This window comes from Camelus ferus, chromosome 21 (assembly GCF_009834535.1).
Source record: "Camelus ferus isolate YT-003-E chromosome 21, BCGSAC_Cfer_1.0, whole genome shotgun sequence".
NCBI lineage: Eukaryota > Metazoa > Chordata > Mammalia > Artiodactyla > Camelidae > Camelus > Camelus ferus.
In genome coordinates, this window is record NC_045716.1 from 343,631 (window position 1) to 351,926 (window position 8,296).

Consider the following 8,296-nt stretch of genomic DNA (forward strand, 5'->3'; position numbering starts at 1 on the left):
ACAGATGGTTCTGTTTCTGAAGAAAAGAAGGTGTGGGGGTTAAAAGTGCCATGGGGGTACAGATAAACAGGAAATCAGCCCCTCCCACGGACTCCCCTGCTACTGATATTTTGTGATACTTTCTTGGGTTTTGTTTTTGGCCAAATAAAGACATAAAACTATTTAAAATAAAAGCAAAAGATTAAACTATCTCGATGACTTTGATTGTTTAAGTCTGTGGGAATGTTTGCAGTCATTCTCCTGGTGATGTGTGTTGGGGTTACAGGTGGTTTTATTGCTTGCTTTATCCTTTTCTCATTTTCCAAAGTTTCTACAATGAATATTTTTTTACTAGGGGATAACACATTGCTAAGACAGAATTTAAAAACTAATCATAGTTAGGTATAATGGATAAATAGGTACTCATAACTAGAGACCAATTACACTATTTTCCACACTTACTTTGATAGATACGGTAGAAAAACCACAATGTTAAAAAAAAAGAAAGAAAGCCTGCTCTCACAGGGTTTATGAGATATTCACATAAACAGGAAGTCAGAAGGAATTATTTCAAGTGACATCAAAAATACTACATAAGCTAAGAGTGTATACTTGCTACTTTTCTTGATAATTCTCTCCAGGCATCCCTTTCTCTGGCCCTAACTCTCTGAATTTTTTAGAGGTCATATAAAATTGAAATAATATTATTCAACTCAAATTTCTGAAATTAACCAAGTACACACAAAAGTTAAAATACTTAATTTGATTATGTAATGTTTTCACTTTTTAAACATTATGCAATTTCTGTGAGACATATTATAATTTTGAAAAAAAGAAAAAGCTTAAGAAATTGAAATGTATCAATTTACCTATGTTAATGTTAATTTATTTCTTTATCACACTAAGATAAAATGATACAACATACTCCCATTCTAATCAAACATAATTTCCTACAAATTCTTTTATTTTTTTACTTAGATTAAACATATTCTATTATTATATTCAATGTGCAGCAGGATACTTCAAACACATAGTTTCATCAGTATTAGATAGCCAAGACAAAAAAAAAAAAAACCTCCCCAGTTCAGACATTATTTTTAATCTTCATAAAACTTTAATGGTACAAAACCTGAATTTCTAAATTATAAACTATTTTATGAAAAAATTGACTCTATATTGGAAAGCACAGATCCTTGAACATATTAGCTAAACTATCCAGGATTTGGTTTTCTCAATTATAAAAATGGGGTAACTCTGTTACTGAGTCCAAACTCACTCTACTCACCACAAGACACGACAATAAATTGGGAGACGAGGTGCTGGGTCAAGAAATAGCGACTTTATTCAGAAAGCTGGCAGACTGAGAGGATGGCTGACTAATGTCTTGGAGAAGCATCCTACTCCAGTCAGAACATAGGCTTTTTATAAAAAAAAAGAAAAGAAAAGAAAAGAACAACAGAGGTGGGGGTGTGGTTGGTTGTTGCAAACTTCTTGATGTAGGAGTTCTTGTTCTTGAAGCGGTCAATGTGGTTCAGGTCATGGTGTCCCTGAAAATCTCCAACAAAACAAAGGTTATTTTCTATTCTGCAACTTATCTTTAAGTGCAGAGGTGTTAATCTCCTTAAAGGTCAGAGCCCCAAGAACAGGGTCTCCTGTCTATTTCAGGCTAAAGGCAACATTGTTTTACAAAAGGTGCAGAGCTGGCAAGACTAAGTTTAGAAAACAGGGCACAGTGGTTAAAACTAAAGGAACAGAACCAATATGGAGTCAGATTTGTTCTCCTCTATTACAGCTCAACCTTAGAAATTTATTAGGTTGGTTAAATCTGCTTACATATGTTAATGATTCTATTACAAACCATGAATAATAGCTGATTCCACCAGCCCAGCAGGGGAGACCCCTAGCCTGCTCTTGCAAGTGACTCAAGTCTGGGTCACATTCCACTCACCCCGCAGGAAGAACATAATCCTGCTGCTGCAGGAAACCCAGGGCCAGGTGCCATTCCACCAGCCCAGCAGGGGAGACCCCTAGCCTGCTCCTGCAAGTGACTCAAGTCTGGGTCACATTCCACTCGCCCCGCAGGAAGAACATAATCCTGCTGCTGCAGGAAACCCAGGGCCAGGTGCCATTCCACCAGCCCTGCCAGGAGACCCTGAGCCTGCTCCTGCAGGACACCCAGAACTGGGTCCCATGCCACCAACCCTAAAGGCACACACTGAGCCTGCACCTGCAGGAAACAGAGAGCCAGTAACATTACACAAGCCCTGCAGGGATACCAGATCCTGCACATGGGCAAGACCCAGAACCGGGGCCAGTTCCACCAGCCTTGCAGAAAGATGCTGAATCAGCTCCTACAGGAGACCCAGAGCCAGGTCACATTCCATGAGCAATGCAGGGAGACTCAGAAACTGCACCTTCAAGAGACACAAGACTGGGACCAATTCCAACAGCACTGCAGGGAGACTCTAAGCCAGGTCCAATTCCACTAGCCCTGCAGGGAGACACCGAACCTGCTCCTGCAAAAGACCCAGGACTGGGTCCCATTCCACCAGCTCTGCAGGGATAAACTGCCTGCTCCTGTAGGAGACCAACAGCTGAGTCACATTTCACCAGCCCTGAAGGGAGACCCCAATCCTGCACCTGCAAGGGACCCAGGACTGGGACCAATTTGACGAGCCCTGTAGGGACACCCCAAGCCTGCTTCTGCAAGAGAATCAGAGATTGGTCATATTTCAACAGCCTAGCAGGAAGAATCAGGGCCTGCTACTGCAGGAGACACAGAGCCGGGGGAAATTGCAAAACCTTGCAGGGAGACCCTGAGCCTACTGCGGCAGGAGAACCAGGATGGGGTCTCATTCCACTAGGCCTGCAGGGAGGGAGTGGCACAGGAAGAAAGGCACCCTCATGCTGGGATGCCCCCTCCCTAGCGGGGAGGTCAGCAGGGACAGAAGCAGAGCTTCCAAGGTTTGGAGGAGACAGTGGCAACTGCATGGCAGGCAGAACTGAGGGAAACTGACACAGAGGGTCCCTGCGATCCCCGACCCTAGACGCGAGCTGACAGGGATGGGCGAGGACTGGCTGCTGGAGATGGGACAGGAGCCCGGGCAGAGGGATGGGGCCCACTGCACAGAGGCAGCCTCAGGAGGCTGGAGGGCGGTGTGAGCTCTGGCTGGGGAACAGAACAGACTGGAACTCCCATAAAAAAGCACCACTGTTGGTGTCGGGTGAGGGACGCAGCACAGCTGTGCCATAGCTGCTTTCTGTTTGGCTCCATTGTTGGTGTGATCTCACTAGAAGAGAAATGCAGCTTGGTCATAGCCAACCCTGCTGCACAAAGGTGGAGCTGAAAGATGAATCCATACCCTGTGGCACTGCAACTTCACGGGCAGAGAGGTTGAATTTGCTCTCTCTGGTCCCTTTGTGGATCCACACCTCTGGGACTTACAGGCAGTGAGTGGAGTTCTGACTCAAGAAGGGTGGCCAGTGAGGGTATTTACAACAGGGTGGTGTATGGTTCCATATGTGGAGGCAGGGCAGGGGTCTCAGCTGACCTTGTGGTGGACCATAGATTCAAGTGTGTGACTGCACTCTTGCTACAGTAGGTCCAAGCACCTGACATTGGCAGATCTGCACTGGTGGTTCCTGGGGCTCAGAATCTGGGGGACAACAGAGTATGTGGCTGACATTCCCACAGCTAAAGCGGGGATAAAGCCAACATCAACAAAGAGTACTTTGTAACAAGTGACATACAACGCCACAGAGGAAAGTTCCCAGTGAGTATCTTCTGCCTACTCTTCTTCACAACTGAAGTGTTCCTACCCTGCCTACTACACCCCACAGCTCAGAAAACTGGACAGCAGCATGTAAATCAGTGAGGTTAGAACACTCCCTCACATCATACACAGCAATAAACTCAAAATGGATCAAAGACTTAAACATAAGACAAGACACAATAAATCTCCTAGAAGAAAACATAGGCAAAACATTATCTCACATACATCTCAGAAATGTTCTCCTAAGGCAGTCTACCCAAGCAATAGAGATAAAAACAAATAAATGGGACCTAATTAAATTTACAAGGTTTTGCACAGCAAAGGAAACCATAAGCAAAACAAAACGACAGCCTACAGAATGGGAGAAAATTTTGGCAAAAGATAAAACTGGCAAAGGCTTGATCTCCAGAATATATAAGCAGCTCGTATGACTTAATAAGAAAAAAACAAACAACCCAATCCAAAAATGGGCAGAAGACCTAAACAAGCAATTCTCCATTGAAGAAAAACAAATGATCAATAGGCACATGAAAAAATGCTCAGTATCACTAATTATCAGAGAAATGCAAATCAAAACTACAATGAGGTATCACCTCATACCAGTCAGGAATGGCCGTCATTCAAAAGACCACAAATGACCAATGTTGGAGAGGCTGTGGAGAAAAGGGAACCCTCCTACACTGCTGGTGAGCATGCAGTTAGGTGCAGTCATTGTGAAAAACAGTATGGGGATTCCTCAAAAGACTAGGAGTAGACTTCCCCTATGACCCAGGAATCCCACTCCTGGGCATATATCCAGAAGGAACCGTACTTCAAAAAGACACCTGCACCTTGGGGAGGCCTTCACCAGGCACTGAGATCAGATGAGCCAGGGTGCTCCCCTGGTTTTCCAATGTTGCAAATCTACAGCCTCTTGCTTTTTTAACACCCTGCTCCTCCTTTAGGTCTCCCTGCCACCCTGCTTTGGCTCCAGGGTTGCAAAAACAAAGAGCAAGGAGCAATCAGACACAACAGCGGCGACAGGGTAGAGTCTGAAAAACGCAGGAGGGAAGCAGGAGGCAGGAGGAGGCAGCGGGCAGGGAGCCACGGGAGTGGGAAGCAGGCAGGTCCCCTCGCAAATCCCCCTCCTGCCTCACGTCTCATCGCTGGTCCAGCCGGGGAGCGGGGAGCAGGTGGAGGATGGAGCTCGCACTGGGCAGCGGGCTCGGTGGGAGAACAGATGTCGGAGGATTGGAAAAGAATTGAAGAGCAAGGGAGGTAGGGGTAGGGTAGGAGGACGATCTCTCTACGGGGACCGGCGGCCGTGTAGACACCAGGGTCGGGCGCTGCAGAGCTCGGCTAGCTTTCAGCGCGCGCTTGCGAGCTCCAGCCCCTCGGGGATCCACAGATGAGTGCGAGCTGGGGGCAAACAGATTCAAAAGTCAGCACGCCCGCCCAGCCAAAGGGAAAAAGGAAAGAAAAGCTCTCTTCCTGTTCTTTTTTTTTTTATTTTTTATTTTCCGTGCAGTCCCCAGTGGGGTGGGAGGGAAGGGGTGAGGATGAGGCACCCAGAGATGGCGGAGGGGCCAGGCGAGGCAGGGTGACCCGCGAGGCATCAGTGCTGAGGACAGTGACAGGTGACCGCTCAGAGCCGGCGAGCTGGGTGGAGGACGGCGGGGCGGGGCGCAGGGCGGTGGCGGCGCTGTCAGCTCGCCCGCCACTCAGCTTCACCATTTCCGGCTCTGGCGACTTGCCAGAGACCCTGCATCGGCTGGGCTCCTCAGCCCGCGCACCCCTCCGTGGAGGCCTGCGCCCCCACTCACGTACCCGGCCCGTGGCCCCGGCGCCGCAGGTTTCGGGGAGGAGGCTGCTGCTAGTGGCTGCGGCGCCGACCTCGGTGCGCCCGGGCGGCCTGGGGAGCCATGACAGGTGGCTGGAACCCGCTCCCGGAGAGGCTTCTCCGCCGCAGCCCTTGCCTCTCGCGGGTTCCAGAGTGTACGGAGCAAAGGAGATGTTTTTGTTGTTTTTTAACTTGCACGGAGGGCATTTTGTAGGGGTAATTTTTTTCCCCGCGTATGTGCTGGCAGGCACCCAGGCAGGTGGCTGAGCGCCCCTTAGGGGTGGGTGCAGGCCAAGCGCTGTTGGAAAGGGGGAGGGGCCGGCGGGGGCAGCCAGTGCGGGCTGGCAAGGAAGCCCCCTAAAAAAAATTAAACTACATTTTAATTTTCTTTTATCAGAATTATCTCTCATTCTTGTTATTTTTGTATATACGCATAAATATTAAATATATATGTATATGTGTACATATACAAATACTTACATATATATACTTAATATTTAAGACATTATTTTTGGCACCACAATTTCCAGAATCAAAGTTATCTTCTGATTGATGTATGCCTTTGTAATAGTGTTTATTACCCCATTAACTATAAGAATTGACTAAATGATTCCTAGTAATGTATTATTGAAGGAAAAAATGGCCCGTGTTTATTCAGCATAATATTTCATGGTTTTGTCAAAACAAAATTAAACTCTTACTGTAGGCAGGTAAGGAAGTATGACTCCATTGCAGTTGATTTAGCTTGTTGATTATTATTTGTTACCAAACTGTACCTTCAGCATTTCTAGGAACACTTTGGAATCCTAAGTCTTTACCTTAGAATTTTAAATAGTAGGTCATTGGCAAATGTGCAGTGTTCGGTGGGGTGCTGAAGGATTCTCGGTAGCGTGTCCTCTCCGTGTAAGTTTCTGACACAAACTCCGGCTGATGGCCTTGTCACACTGCCTTACATATTGCCATCTCCACCATGTAGATCATAAATACTGACTGAGGAATGAGTGATCACTGAAGACCCTCTTCCACTTATGACACTGACAATGTTTCCTGCAGTGAGAATCCTCCCATGTCCTGCAAGTGTCACTGTGTGAGGAATAGAAACCCAACGTGTAATTGACTGAATTGATTCTCCATTAAGAATTATTTTGTGCAATCTAAGAGCTTTCTTCTCCAAATAAAATGAAGCTTTTCCTTCTTTTGTGTTTTAGAGATTATTTATAGTTTTCTTGTGCACACCAAGGCTGAAGCTTAGATAAAGGTTTAGCCAGAGTAATTAGACCTGTCATTGCTGGACAATGAGAACGTGTTCTTATGATGAACGAGAGCTTTTTTTTTTTAAACTTTTTTTTATTGACTTATAGTCATTTTACAATGTTGTGTCAAATTCCAGTGTAGAGCACAATTTTTCAGTTACACATGAACGTATATTCATTGTCACATTCGCTGTGAGCTACCACAAGATCTTGCATATATTTCCCTGTGCTGTACAGTATAATAGATACTGACAGGCATATGCAGAATAGATAAGCAAGATTATACTGTATAGCACCAGGAAATGAGAGATTTTTTGTATTGGCTGTGAACTAAAGTTTCTCTATCATGTGAGTTCTTTGGTATGAATAAAGATTAGCTCTCTGGCTACTGCTTTTCTTACATTTGTTACATTTATATGGTTTCTCCAGGGAGGGCTGGACTTGCGTATTTCAGGGCGGTTATGTTCTGCTCAGTCCCCAGTTGTTTATGGTCTGTTTATTGCTCTTGAGGGCAGCCCTCATTAAGAAGAATGAAATGCTGTGGGCCTATTTCAAAACAGTTGCTTTCTTTTTCCCCTGTTGGAAGTGAAGCACATTGTCTCCAATTGTCAATGTGAGAACCTGGTAGGAATCCTGAACAAAAGGGGGGCCCCTGGAAGTGTTTACCTCTCAGACTGGTGCACTGAGCCTCCCACAGTTTGTAGATTGTTATTCCGGTTTCCTCCCTGGGGTCTCCGGAGGTTTCTGCTTGTGCATTTCTGCTCTAGTCAGTGAAGGTCTTTGTGTCCGTCTGTCTGTCTCTCCAGTTTGGGGGGTGGCAATGTGCCCTGTAACCTCAGTTCTCTGAGGCTTCTAACAGGATTCATTGATTTTGTTTTAGTTTTTCACTTGTTGTTAGAGTTACAACTTCCAAACTCTACACACTGAACGAATGAATGAAAAGTCTAAATGGTCCTTTTTTATCCCTTTACTTCATTGAAAGTTTTGCTTTTAAAAATTATTATTAATAAAATATTCTTCCTTCATTTCATTCTTGATTCCTAATTATTTTTTAGACTTTTATTATCTACTTTATTTTAAATGATTCAAACCTAATTCACTTGTGTTTATCTTTCTTTTCTTTTAACTTACAAAGTTGAACATTTAATTGATTTTAAAACATTTTTTTTCCTATTAGTTTTTTAAAACCCAAGTTTCAGTTGCATAGATTTTTTTCTGTTTTAGTGAATAACAGCCTTGGAACTTTGACAGGCATTGCATTGAACATGAATATCACTCTGAGTAGCAGAATTATTTTTTAACAATAATAATTCTTCCAACCCATGAACATGAGATACATTTCCATTTATCTGCATCTTCTCCAATTTCTTTCATCAGTGTCATACTTTTCTGTCTCTGGTGGTTGGGACTCTGAGACAGGAGTGGGGGACAGAGAAAGGACCACCCTAGAAGCTGCCAATGCCACTTTCGCT